The sequence below is a fragment of the Phyllostomus discolor genome, chromosome 4, assembly GCF_004126475.2.
Source record: "Phyllostomus discolor isolate MPI-MPIP mPhyDis1 chromosome 4, mPhyDis1.pri.v3, whole genome shotgun sequence".
NCBI classification, from domain to species: Eukaryota; Metazoa; Chordata; class Mammalia; order Chiroptera; family Phyllostomidae; genus Phyllostomus; species Phyllostomus discolor.
Window position 1 is genome coordinate 186,411,784 of NC_040906.2, and position 14,941 is coordinate 186,426,724.

Consider the following 14,941-nt stretch of genomic DNA (forward strand, 5'->3'; position numbering starts at 1 on the left):
CTGAGGTTTGCCACTTTGGAGCTTCCCTGAGACTCAGGGGAAGCACACGGTGAAAACCCAGGCACAGCACTGAGTCACGCACGTGCTGAGACTACCTTTTGGAACTAAATGCAGCTTGCATTTGCAGTTTATACACAGTGCCCTGTTTCAATAGAACTTGTGAATTTAAAGCAAACATTAATCCATTTAGGCTTCTTTTCTATCCTGAAAATTTTCACATGGTTTTGTTTCCCAATCCATTTCAGCAAAACAAAAGAGATCGGCTTTCACTGTAGTCAAAATATTTTGTAGGAGCTGACGAAAAACTCTCATCATGAGGCAGATAAGAGGGTACATATGATGTCAAAACAAGGTCAGGCAAACTTGAAGATAAATATTTCTCAGTGGGCTGTTCTGAACTTCCCTCCTTGTTAATTGTAAGAAACATAAGTTTTACTTTTCCAAGCATTCCCTTCCTGCAAATGCTCAAAAATGATCATCTCACTCTCTTTGCTTATGTGTGTAAACATCTCTGTTGGAGCAGCCCAGGTGGACTAGGAGGAAATGCTGATTACTTCCAAAGCAAGAGGAATTTGAGTCAGGGAACAAATTCACCCCAGATCTGAGGCTGATCCCTCAAGAGTATTTACTGAGTACTCACTGACACCCGATTTTTTATTTTTTATGTGTGGGGAGGCCGCTGAGAGGACAAACCATGAGCTCTCCTTGAATCCTGTAAGGACATGGCTTATGGGTAGGTGTTATCATTTACACTGAAGCAGGTGGTGGGATTTTATGTAAGCTGGTCCCTGTTTTTCAAAGAATCAGGGTGATCTTTTTTTTAACCATGTATTAGATGAAAATTGTCAACAATTTCAAAGTAAAGGTCAGTGGAGGATAAGTGTGAGGCCCCAAACTGCCTTTTAATGTGGCCTTTGTGACTCTGCTATTCTCGCCACTTAGAAATTCCTTAATCAGTACTTTCCCTCTTGGGGAAAAAAGGCCTCTGTTCATGTTATTTCCAAGTACTGGAGTGAGTTGATTTTGTTATTTTAAGAGTGCTTGCCAGAGAGGCGGTATTTATAATTTTAAACTAAGCTAAATACTTGCATATATATTTTTTGGCTGAAATCACGAATGCTGCCTTTCATTTTTTAAAGCAAAGAAGGCATTTAAAAGTGGACAACTAACCAAGTTTCTAATACAAAATAAGCCTGATAAATCTATTTAGACCACGGTTTCTCAACCTTGGCACTACTATCATTTGGAACGAAACAATTCCTTATTAAAGAGAACTCTCCTGAGTATTGTAGACCATTCAGCAGCTTTTCTGCCTCCATTCCCTAGAGGCCAGTAGCACTTGCCCAGCTGTAACACACAGAAGTGTCTCCAGACACTGCCAGTGGCCCCAGGGGGCAAAATCACCCAGGCTAACAACACCTGATTTGGATGAAAAAGGTTTGGGTTTTATTGAAGGGTGGGGAGGCGAGGTAGTATAAAGATTAAGTCTGCGAGAGAATCTGAAATGGATTTCTAGTAATCCAAATAACATCCCGAATTATAAGAAAAAACAGATTTGTATAGAAAGCTAGAGTTTCCATCCTAGAGCCTCTGTTAATACATCACAGTCTTGTTTTGCAAGCTCCTGGGGGAGCAGTTGACTTATCTGAAAGAATGAAACAAATTATACTGACTTTTAAAGATACAGTGTTTTCTAGACTAAATAATCAACTTAATAATAAGTAAAACTAAATTCCAGACTAAATAATGAAGATGATGCAATTTTTGCTTTAAGTGTTTTAGAACACATTGCTGAAAGAAATGAGAAAAATTAAAACATGAATTTCTTCCGTTTCTAGCCCCATAAAGTTGATGGCTGGTTTGTGACTTCCTGAGGGTCCCTGCCACTATGTACTACTGGGTTTCATTTTGTGCGTTAGAGGTACAACAGGTAAGATTCACTGTCAAAGTGTTCCAGCAAATCACATGATCTCTTTATGTCACCTTTCTCTCTCCCCTCGAAACACATGCACACACACATTTTTCTGAGCTTTATTCATTTAGTGTGATTTTCTCTGTAACCATTAATTTTGACCTATGGCAGTGGTTTTCTTTAAAAATAAAGTAGCAGGGAGGAAAAATTCCCTTCCTTCTTCCAACAGCTTTTTAAACAGAAACCAACTTGTGACACAAGACTTTTCCTCTCCCCCTGGAACTATTCTTGAGGCAGAATTTGAAACCCCTGACACAGGGAAGGGAATTAAACTTTTAATTCCATAGTTATTATAGACAACACAAGACAAAATAATATAAATGAGGTTCATAAGCATTTTAAGGTCTAAATGACTATCTTCATATGGGGCAAGTCCTCAACCTCAGGAAAAAAGTCACAGTTTTCGAAGACAGGTATAGGCTAACTATAAGGAAGAACCATGCTCTTGGGTTGTTACAAGAGCAAAGCAAACTACGTGAAAATTCTGGTTGTTGTACAAAGCTGCTATTCCATGCAGAAGTCACTATCAGTTCTCTGCTGTAGGAAGCCAGCTGTCAATTCAAAACCTCACAGGAACTACACTGAATTCCTATTCTGCAAACCCACAGCCCACCGACCTGTTTTTTAGTAGCTTCTCCAGCCCCAACATGGCCCCACCTCTTCAACCAACCAGGACATCATAGTGTTCTTTGGACATCTCTAGAGATATTTAGATCTACCAGGAGTTCCCACTTCCAGGTCTGCAGCAAGTCAACCGCTATGTTTGTTTTTAATTTAGCTTCAAATATCACTCAAAGTCTTTCTTGAATATTTCTCTCTGGAAAGACCTCTGCCTCCCTTGAAGGCCTCTTCGAATCTCTGCACTGGGCTGAAGTAAATCACTGCCTCACCTTTGAATCTCTTTGACTTGTTTCAATGAGCGGGTTGGTTATAGCACTACACCTAAACAACAAGTTCCTCAAAGTCAAGAACCTATTTTTTCCATTGATTCCCTGCTTTATGTTTATAGGACATGCAATCACTTCTCAAATAATGCTTGCTAACATAGAATTGCATGCATAGTTTTTAAAAAGTGGATTACTGTAAACCCAGATATTAACAGGCCAGCTCACTGTAAATAACAGCTCACTCAGTTGACAGGGTGTGATAGTTAACTTTAGGTTTCAACTTAACTAGGCCACAGGGTGCTCAGATGTTTGGCCAGACATTATTCTGAATGTTTCTCTGAGGATATTGGGATGAGATTAATATTTAAATCAATATAATAAATAAAGCAAGTTGCCCTCCAGAATATGGATGAATCTCATCCAATCAGTTGAAGGCTGGGATAGAACCAAAGTCTGACCCTCCCCCAAAGTAAGGGAGAATTCTGTTGCCTGGTGGCTTTTAAAGTGGGACATTAACTCTGCAGGTTTTGGACTTGCCAGCCTCCATAACAGCATGAGCAAATTCATATAATTCATATATATATATCATAATATTATAATGTATATTATAATACTATAATATACATATTATATTATCATATATATGAATTATATGAATTCACATGTATATAATATATACACCTTACTGGCTCTGTTTCTCTGGAAGACCCTGAGTAATGTAATACACTGAGTGGGGAGAATGTTAATAACTATTACAGGCCCGATCTGAGCATGGTAGGTCTGTCAATCCAACCCAGCTCCTGAGGAAGGAGCAGCAGAAACAGAACACATGGCTACTTCCCTTCCCAGGCCAGGAGAGGAAGACACACACAGGTCTGGGGGTCTCTCACATGGCCACAAGGGCAGAGATGCACTCAAGTTTTGTAGGACTTGAAGTGTAGACCACTGCATGTGTCCAGGGTGGGGGTACTTTTTAAGAGAAAAAAAAAATAAAATCAGAAAAATTTTCAGATATATGTAAATTCAGATAAACATGTTATTTGGGGACCTTTCACTGCCTTGGAAAGAGTGACAGGCCCTGAAATTTAAGCTTCATTGACTTTTTAGTCTATTTACTTCTACACAGGAAAATTTAGCTGAATGACCCAGAATCCTCCACCTGAAGATTCTGGCTCAGTGCTTCAGCAGCTCCGAAAGTGTCAAGGAAGACAGAAAAACAGAAGGAGAATGAGGGCTGCTGACGAATTTTGACAACTAACTTTGGAAATTATTTCCAGATTTAAAGCGGCAGATGCCCTCCTAAAATAAAAACAAGTCCCAAATAAAAAAAAGATACACGCATTTTACAAAGAAAAAATCCCTCAATAAATAAAATATAGTTAGTAAATAAAAGTGAAATGGCAGCTGCTTATAACCCTGGCAGACTGTCAGTGTCCAGTCACGCAAATGCTGAGGGTACACATGGTCAGTGACTGCACCTTAAACCTGAGAGGAGGACACCAAAATTGGCTCACTGCCAAGCTGCCCAAGCAGATGTCACCCCTCGTGCTCAGCATGTGTCGACAATGCAAGCTGTGGAGAAAAGAAAGCTAGTCTCTTGTTTTTAATGCTTGCAATTAAAAGAATGGGTTGGTTTTCTAGAAATTCTTCAGGGCTAATGTTGTGAATTTTATGTTTAGACAAAAGAAAGACAGTTTCCCAGTTTGGTTGTCCTGAGACGGGGAGTTAATTTGGATGGAAAAAGACCACACCTCTGTAAGAAGCAGCAACCTTGCATCTAAATTTCTTTTGAAGTGAACACAAGTTACTTAACACTGTGATGGGGAAAGAGCTATTTGGTTCTCTGCCCATATAGTGACTTATAGATTCCATTTCTTCAATCTTCAGACCTTAATTTATGAGTGAAAGATTGACAAATAGCACAGCCAGCCACGGCTCTCGCCTTTATGTCTTTCACAGATGAGGTGTTCTGGGCCAGAGAGACATCACAATATGGCCGAGTCCAAGGGATCTGGTTTCCCTGTCCTTGCTGGCAGCACAGAACTGAAGGCTGCTGGGCCCCTCAGGTCATCAGCTATCAACCTGATGCAATCAAGCGATTACAGAAAGGAGAGCAGGCAAGTCCTATGTCCAGGGGAACATAAATATGGCCAGCACCATATTGGGAAAAGTGATACCACTGAGGAGTGATGTGTTTAGCTTTGTTATAAATCTCACTAGGACAAACCCAAACTATGGAAGGCCGGCCGTGCTTCTGCATTCAGTACATGCTACAGATGTTCTTTCAACTTGTTCACCACCGCAGAGCCTAAGGGAAAAGAACAGGTGTGCAGAGCTAAAGCCCCAGGAACAGGAAAGAAGCAATGAAGGAGGATACAAATGAAATTTATGGCAGCAATCACTAGGCCAACAGAAATGGTCACATAGCTTCCATTAGAATCTGCCCTCACTTCAGTGTCATTACGGTCACCTACCAAAATAGTTGCAGTGCCAGGAAGACAAGTTCCCATAACTTCTGACTGTAAAAACCAGCGGGGATTGTGGTTAAGTGAGACAGGGGCTCCTGAAATTCCAGGCATTCTTCTTAAGGGGCTCACACATGGACTCACTCAGACTAACTCACTCTGAGCTCCAACAATGGGACAGCAGATTGAAAGGCACCAGGGACATGGGGGAGGAACTGAATTGCCTGGCATCAGACAGGAGTGCTGGCAGAGGACATTGTTTCTCTGCTGAGCCTCCTCCTCACAGATCAGGCAAGCAGGTGCCATATCTGAGTCTCCTTCAACCTGGTTAACACTGTTTGCCCCACCCTAGTGATTCCCTGAGGCCTCACCCCACCCAACTTACAGGCCCCACCCAAGCTGCTTCCAGTGGCTCTGGTATACAAATGGAGTCTCTTGGTTCGTGCCTCAGACTTCACTAAAATCTCTCAAACAAGCAGCATCTGACCTCAGCATGCTCCACACCTCTCACTCAGTGACCCCAGACCCAGCACTAGTGGCAGCTGGCTCTGGTTCATAGCTTGGCCTCTCCTGGGCACCCCCAAGCCCAGCACAAGTAGCAGCCATCTACAGATCACTTTGCAGCTCATGCCAGGTGGCCCCTGGAAGGACACAGGTGGCAGCGGACCTTGGTTTGCACTTTCTAGGATGCCCCAGAGCTAACACACCCAGTGGACAGCTTCAGACCAAGTCAAAGCACCGCCCACCTACTGCCATAAGTGACACATTCAAGGGGCAGACTCAGATGGCACTAGAGCCCCACTGAAGCAATATCTGTTCCACAGGAACAGCCCTTGCACAGCTTATCCTCCACAGTGGTCAAAGCCAGTCATTGTAGCCAATCAGCCTAGGGGTAAACCCCTACCACTGAGGTAAAAACAGCAATCAGGATTCAATATAACAGGAAGGTGTACACAGCCTACACTGGAGGTACACAGTGAGTGCTCAGCTCAGGTGATCTAGAAAGGCTGTGCTACTGGACCTCACAGGACACCTATCACATAAGGCCACTCTACCAAGCCCAGGATACATAACAGTTCTACTTACACAGGGAGGCAGCCAAAATGAGGAAACAAGGAAAGATAACCCAAATGAAAGAATAGAAAAAAATCCCAGAAAAAGAACTAGCCAAAATGGAGACAAGCAATCTACCAGATGAAGATTTCAAAACACTGGTTGTAAGGGTGCTCAGTAAACTTAGCAGAAGAGTAGATAAATGTAGTGAGAACTTCACCAAAAAGATAGGAAACATAAAAACAGAGATAGAAAACATTTTTTAAAAAGTCAGAAATGAGGAATACATTAACTGAAATGAAGAATGCATTATAGGAAATCAACAGTGGAGCAGATAAAGCAGAGGATCAAATCAGAGATTTGGAAGATAATGAAGGAAAAATAATCAAAACAGCAAAAATAAAAAAGAATCCAAAAAATGAAGATAGTATAAGGAGCCTCTGGGACAACTTCAAATATATGAACATTTGCATCATGGGGGTGCTGGAAGGAGAAGAGAGAAAGAGCAAGGAATTGAAAATCTGTGTAAAAAATGATAAAATTAAAAAATTAATTAATTAATTAAAAAAATAATGGTGAACTTCCCTAACTGGGTGAAGGAAATAGACATACAAGTCCAGGAAGTGCAGAGTCCCAAACAAGATGAGCCCAAAGGGACCCACACTAAGATACATCATAATTAAAATGCCAAAGGTTAAAGACAAAGAGGGAATCTTAAAAGCAGCAAGAGAAAAGCAGTTACTTATCTACAAGGGAGCTCCCATAAGACTGTTAGCTGATTTCTCAACAGAAACCTTGCAGGCCAGACGGGATTGGCAAGAAATATTCAAAGTGATGAAAACCAAAGAACTACAACTCAGATTATTCTACCCAGCAAAGCTACCATTCAGAATCAAAGGACGGGTAAAAAGCTTCCCAGACAAGAAAAAGCTAAAGGAGTTCATCACCACCAAACCAGTATTACAAGAAATGGTACAGGGTCTTCTTTAAGAAGAAAAAGAAAAAAAGATTAAAAAATATGAATAATAAAATAGCAATAAATGCATAGCTAACAATTACTTTAAATGCAAATAGATTCAATGCTCCAATCAAAAGACATGGAGGCTAAATGGATAACAAAACAAGACTCTTAAATGACCGTTATACATGCTGTTGACAAGAGACTCACTTTAGATCAAAAGACACATACAGACTGAAAGGAAAGGGATGGAAAAAGATATTCCATGAAAATGGAAACTAACAAACAAAAACTCTATGGCAGCAATACTTATACCAAACAGAGTATACTTTGAAAGAAAGGCTATATAACAAGAGAAGGACATGGAAGGACCTAGCAATTCCACTTCTGGGTATTTATCCGAAGAAACCCAAATCACTACTTGAAGAGATATATACACCCATATGTTCACTGCAGCCTTATTTACAATAGCCGAGATGTAGAAGCAACCTCTGTGTCCTTCAGCAGATGAGTGGATCAAGAAGCGGTGCATATATACAATGGAATATGACTGAGCCATAAAAAAGAACAAAATCTTGTCATCTGCAACATGGGATAGATCTAGAAGGTATTGTGCTGAATGAAATAAGTCAGACAGAAGAAGCCAAATGGCATATGATTTCCACTTCTTTGTGGAATCTGATAAGCAAAATAAACTAGCAGGCAAAATAGAAACAGACTCCTAGCTACAGAGATCAGACTGATGGATGTCAGAGGGGAGAAGAGTTGGGGGACTGTGTGAAAAATGTGAAAGGATTAAGCACAAATTGGTAGTTAGAGAATACTCGTGGGTGTATATAAAGCACAACATAGAGAATATAATCAATACTATCGTAATAACTATGGTGTCAGATGGGTATTAGATTTATTGGGGTGATCACTTAGTAAGTTATATAATGTCTAATCACTGGGTCATACACTAACATACTAATACTACTCTAATATTGTATGTCAATTGTTGAAAAATTAAAAAGTTATTTAAAGTTAAGAAAAGCTGAAAAAATAACAGCAGATTGAGTAGGCAAATTTGAAATACAATAGTGGCAACATTCTTGTTTTATTGGTCTCTGGTAAAAGATTCTAAGGAAAATTCTATCTCCAAGTATAATGTTTTGCAGAAACAATATTGAGGTTAAGTGAGAAATTTCAGCGATGAGATGGTCTGACTCCTCACATTACTTATTTGTGAATTACAGATGCGCGGAGTTCACACTGGGTAACCACACCGATGAAGGAGGAAAAGGCGCTGTCTTACCAGAATATGGTTGTATACGTGCCCGTGTGTGTGTACACAGACACATATGTGCTGCTAAGCAGTCGGCCTAGAAGGGTGTTTTCATGTGCTTCTTTTTCTCTGGGCCTCTGACTTTATAACACTGAGTTTACAACCTTCCAGGTACATTCAGCCTCTAAGCTTGCGGTGGCCACTGTGAGAGGGAGAGGGAATTCAGGTGTGCATGGGGCTCTTCCTCCACAGGCTCCTGGGAGTGGGTATTACTTCTGGTCTGTGTCACTGAAGTCTGTTATACCTGGCCTCCTTTAGAGTAGGATCTTAATGCTTATTATGAGTGATTTTCTTTTAAAGACTGTATAAAACATAAAAGTAACAAGGCAGACGTAATAAGTGGTTCTTACATAACTTATACAAGTCTGTCATACATACTCACCATATTTACCTACTATACATACTTAGTACATTTAACACTCAGAACAGCATCTTTCTCCTAAGAGTCTAAGATTCTGGATTCTAAGATTTGGTTATATAACCTTGGTCGCATTTCAGAAATACATTCAGAGGACATCAAATAAAATGGCATTGGCTGTTCTATCATGTTTAGATAGTTTTTACCACCCCACCCCTTGTTGCTAATTACATATAAAACTGAATTGAAGGGATAAGAGTAAACCCTCAAGCTATAACTAAAGCTTTATTTACAATAATACTCCAGCACATTCAATAATTTAGAGGCAGCAACAATGTACCAGGATCCTAAAGTCAAGAGGCTGTTGTCAACTTGCATTTGAAACCTGGAGTGATTGAACAGCAGTTGTACCCTGCCCTGAGAACACAAACACACCTGTGCTTCCTATTTACGGTCACCTACTAAGTAATATCCCATTTTGTTGCACAATGACTTTCCCGAAAAACTACTTTACTGTAATGTTTTAACCTGTTAAATTCCGACTGTAATATAAAAGTGTTCCTCCCAACCTCTCCGTAGCTGGATATGAACAGTAGGGTGCCAGAAACAGCTTGTACCAGCTAGCGAGAACTGATGGTGAGGTAGCATCTCTCCCTGATTTACACTCAACGATATCACACTAGTGGTTTGAAACTGGCCACGGTGGAGAATTCACACCACAGAAAATGGCAAATGCCTCATACCAGGGCTCCTCCCTCCCTGAGAAAGCTGGTTTTTAAACATTTCCCAGAGCCACATACACACCTGTTATTACTTCACACAGGGGAGGTCATCCCTACTTCTTCCTAGCCTGGCTGATGTGTGCCTGGTGAAAACCACAAGCATGTATATGCATGAATGATTAAAAAGGTATAAGAATTTACTCAGAGGTAATAATGGGGCCCTATCCTATATTCTCTCTCTACAAAGTAGGCAGAAGGAGAAAGAACACCACAGTTTGTTGGAGTACCTGGTACTGCTTCAGGGATCTAATATAAGAAAGCAAACATCCTCTGAGCCATAAGTCCGTTTATCAGTCAGGGTCCCAGCATCTGCATACATAAAGATTCAACCAAGAACATTTCTTTTTAGTTTACTAAAAAGAAAATCCACAAAGTTGAAGGGAGTAAGAAGGAATACTAAAGTACTTAGGGAGTAGCAATGGAAGAGAGGAAAGTCATTACTACTCCAAAGCCTAGAAGGGCAAAGGGAAGGGCAACTAACAGGAGCTGTAGCCATAGGCAGAGAAACTACTGGCAGTGTGGCAAGGCATGCAGGGGCAGGAGGACATAAATACCCAGACCTCTCTCCAAGCCTTGCTCCCTCCTTACTACTGCCTCCCATTGGACAGGCCAACCAAAAAGTAGAGGGCAGGGTAAGAGCTCAGGTGACAGTCCATTGGGGGTGGCTCCTCTGTATGTTGCAGAGCAGGGCATACAGGGGCAGAGGACAGAGCTGAGGAACAAAGTAGGCAAAGAAGAATAACCCGTCCAGGCTCCTAGGTTCTCCTTTCCCTCCATTGTGTTCCTTCTTCTACCTCCATGTTGTCCCAAGAACAAGCAGAGAATTGAATATTTAGCTATGCAGTCACATATTTTGAAAAAAAATTCATAAACATTTTTTAAATTCTGATGGAAAGAGAGGCTGTGAGAGGGAAAGAAGGAATTTGGAGGAGGTTAGCATCCTGTGGCTGCAATTTCAAACAGAATTCAAATTGCAAACCATTCTTCATATTTTGCTTAGGAAAGCCACACAGATTTCCTACGTAAAATCCACATAAAAGTGCAAAATAGGAGGATGGTGTGAATATATTCTGGAATCATCTTTAACAGGTGCACTGAAGCTAAGACACTACCTTCTTTTGACACAGAACAGCAATGTCATTCCAACAATTTTGCAGAGATGAACAAACGAGCAATGAAGCCAGACGAGTCTGAATCACTGAGCTTCAACGTGTTAAGGATACCTGCTGTAGCCCAGCACTCCGCAGCACGTTGTGAATGGGGACCTCAGCTTCCACTTTGCTCCCTATAAGCACAGAGATAAAGAAAATGCATTTTAAGATCATAACCATTGTTCCAATGCCCTAGCCCTAACCATACTCAGTAAAATTATAACAGCCACCAACGCTGGCCCAAGGAATCTCTCCATAATAAGCAACACTTCCACACCTGCTTTTGGTTAGTGTGTGTGTTTCCGACAACTGCCATAGCAGTTAGCACACCATGAAGTGGGCAGGTGAAACACAGAAATGTTTTCCTCACAGTCTGGAGGCTAAAAGTCCAAGATTAAGGGGTCAGCAGGGTTGGTTTCTTCCGAGGCCTCTCTCCTGGGCTTGTAGACGGCTGCCCTTTCCCTGTGCCTTCACATGGCCTTTCCTCCGTCCTCACAGCGTTCTCGTCTCTTCTTATAAGGACAACAGTCACATTGATTAGGGCACACCTCAATGACTTAATGTGAAACTAATTACCTCTTTAAAAAAAACTCTATTGCCAAATATGGTTACATTTTGAGGTAGCGAGGGCTAGGATTTCAATATATGAATTTGGAGGGGGACACGATTCAGCAAATAACAGTTTGCCCCCACGCCCCACCACTGACCACCAGTGTCGTAGCTTCCAGGAAGGACGTTTTTGCCCTGGTCTACTTTACGTCACCCTCTCAAAACACATCATTTCTTGGTTCCTATTTCTCTCAGTCGATGCGTTTCAAGTATTACAGGCAAACTGTCTGACAAATTAGAAATTATGAGCAAGTTGATTCTTTCCATTTGTAAGCATATCAATCTCCCAGGTAACGGGAACCTTCTAGAGACAATGCTATTATTGTAAACCAGTACTAGAATGGCAAGAATTTCAGGAATCTTAAAAGCTGGAAATAGGAATGTTTGAGGAAGGGTGGATATTTGCACCTGGCCTCGGATAAAGAGGAAATGCACAGAAGGTGCCAGGGTGAGCCCTGGTGCACAGTGGGGTCTGGATGCTCGTCGGTTCTCTTAGGCACAGAGGCGGACGCCCATAGACTTCACAGCCACCCTCCTCCAGCCCACCATCGTCCTCTGGTCCAGGGCTCCAGCCTTCTAAAATGCCTCTCTATTTTCATTCAAGGCCCCTACACTCACTCTCCATTGTCCCCAGAGAAAATTTTTAAAAGTAGGAAAGAAGTAATTTTGCAGACACCTCTCCTCACCCCCTTAAAATGCTTCAACAAATTCCTATCGCTCTTTGAAAACATTTTTGTTTCTCATCACGATCTTTGAGCTGGCCCACTGCCTGTTTTTATACAACTTATAACACAAAAATGAATTTTCCATTTCTAAATAGCCGGAAAAATGCAAAGTCTCATAATGTTGCTAGTGGAAATAGGACTCTTCCATGGATTCATGAGAAAAGCATTCGGGGGGCCCTGCATAGGAGGATGAGGTGAGTGGGAAGATCTGTTGGAGTCGAAGCAAAGGAGGGTCCCCAGGTGCCCGGCGGCTCGGCGGTGACCACAGGGCTGAGCCCCGTCTTGCTGTGAAGTCAGTCCCGGGCCTGGCGAGCACAGTGCCCACCCAGGAGGGTCAGGACTCAGAACTGCAATGCCATCGTCGTGCACTCTGGTAGTCCCCCAGAAGCTCCGCTCCGCACTCTGCTCTCGGGCCACTCTTGCAGCAATGAGGCTGCTCTGAAGGGAGAACACGAGCAAACAAAGGGGTGAATCTACTAACAAACACCTGACTCGTGTTTGTTAAACTCCCATTGTATTACCTCAAGCTTGGGAGAGAGCATTCTTTCTTTCAAACTAGCCAATCTTCTTCCTAATCCTTTCGGGGCTTGTGCTGGGCCCACCCGGTCCAACCCAGTCTCTACCTCAGGTTTCCCAGGCTAGACTCCACCCTTTCTTTTCGCTATTTTGGCTCCTACTGCGCATGCCCCAAAGTTCTGCAGCAGCAGCAGCAGCAGCAGCAGCAGCAGCAGCAGCAGCAGCAGCAGCAGCAGCAGCATCTGGCCCCTACTGCGCGTACGTATGCCTCCCCTAGCGTCATCTAGTTTCTATTGCACACGCATCCACAGAGGAATTTGACTTCTAGACTTAGACTTTGTGGGTTTTGTTCCCTTTTCTTTTGTCAACAACTAAGTAGCTGCCTACGCTAGCCATGATGCATGACTTTGACATAAAGTTCAAATTACAGGATGGAGAAATAAAGTAAATTGACACACAGACACACTGATTTTTTCACATATTGGTCGTGGCTACTTCTCACACAATGGAGGAGTTGAATAGTTTGTATTGTATGGCCTACAGAGCCTAAAGTAGTAACGATCTCACCCTTCACAGAAAAAGTTTGTCAACCGCTGCTTTAGGAAATCTGGGTCACTTGACACCTTTTCCATCCTCACCTCATATGCTCCCCAACTCGTCACTGTGCTTCAGCTGCAGGAACCATCTGACTGTTCCTCACACAAGCCGAGCATACTTGCACCCCCAGGACTTTATGCTTTTTCCCCTGCCTGGAATGCTCTGGCTCAGCTCTTTATTAACTGGCTTCTTTTTCTTTGGGAATCAGCAAAAATGTTATTTCTTCTGAGAGGCTCCCCCTAAAGACGCTGTAAAGCAGCTCCCCAGACCACCTTCCAGGTGCTGTATGAAATCAAATAACTTACCTCTGTTATACCAAGGCATTTTAAAAAGTTCTAACTTTTTAGTTGTTGAAAAATAAGATAAAATAATGTTTCTAATTTTTAAGCAAAAATCTGAGCAAAATTAGAGTCATACATCTTAATAGTTTATTATCTTCTAAAAGTTATGTGTGTCTACTGAGGTGACTTTAAAAACTATAGAAACGTGTAAAGAAGGAAATTTTTAAAAATCATTCCAGAATGTTATCTGCCTCAGATTATTACCTTCAATATTTGATGTGTATACTTTGATTTTTCTATATAGCTTTGTTATTCAGCTGAAGCAATATAATTAATTCACCTATGATTAGATTGGTCTAATTCTAAAATATGCATGTAATCATTCGGTGCTATAATACATATTAGAGAATATAAATTTATTAATTCATGAATTAAGATACCATTTATAAGTAAGAATCATGGGCAGACATATATGTAAAGCCAAACTTGATTCTGTATTATGAAATACAAGTATTAATGCTTCTACTACATGTAAGGTGATTCCAAAGTATAAGAAAAAGGAAAGAAGGAAGGAAAAAAAGGAAAAAGAAAAGAAAGGAAAGGACAGTGGAGAGAAAGGAGGAGAGAGTCGTCCTTTTTCCTGAGTTTAAATATACCTCTACACTAAATCACATGCCCATCTCATTTCTGTGTATTCTCTATAAGGTTCATACCAATTATCCCCTGAGCAAACATTTTGGAAACAACTACACAAAAATTAAAAGTGCCCTTGACCTGGGCATTTCACAGGTCTTCATTTCTACATCTCACCTGCACCAGCAGCAGCACCATTCACTCTCTTCTGCTCGGTGTGGCCACTGTCGAACACGTCTGCCAAGTTGCTGACACTCCTTCCCTTGGAAGGTGTGGCCCACAGCCCTCTTCTTGATTCTGGACAAGCTAGTGACAGCTGCCACCAGTACAGTATGTCAGAAATGATGCTGTATGATTTCTAGAACAAGGCCAGGAAAGGCCACAAGGCTTACTGCTGGTCCTCGGGATGTTTGCCTGGGCAGCGGGAGTTAGTCAACCATCATATAACAAGTTTGACAACTCTCAGACCACCACCCTTAGGCATTCTGTCAGTAGCCCAGCTGAGCTCCTAACCAGCCTCAACTGCCAACCATGGGAGTGAACCATCTGAGACATTCAGCCCTAAATGGCTGTTATGGATTGAATTGTGACACCCCCCCCAAAAAAACATATTCATGTCCTAACCTGTGG

General features: G+C 41.7%; 1 long non-coding RNA gene across 1 annotated transcript in view; it reads right to left on the bottom strand.

The window, feature by feature from the left end:
• Positions 1–14,941, bottom strand: part of LOC118500337 — a 37,732-nt gene that overhangs the window by 12,324 nt on the left and 10,467 nt on the right. The window contains exon 2 of the long non-coding RNA XR_004902905.1: positions 10,912–11,084. This is a non-coding gene — a long non-coding RNA (uncharacterized LOC118500337). The remainder of the gene's footprint in view (positions 1–10,911; positions 11,085–14,941) is intronic.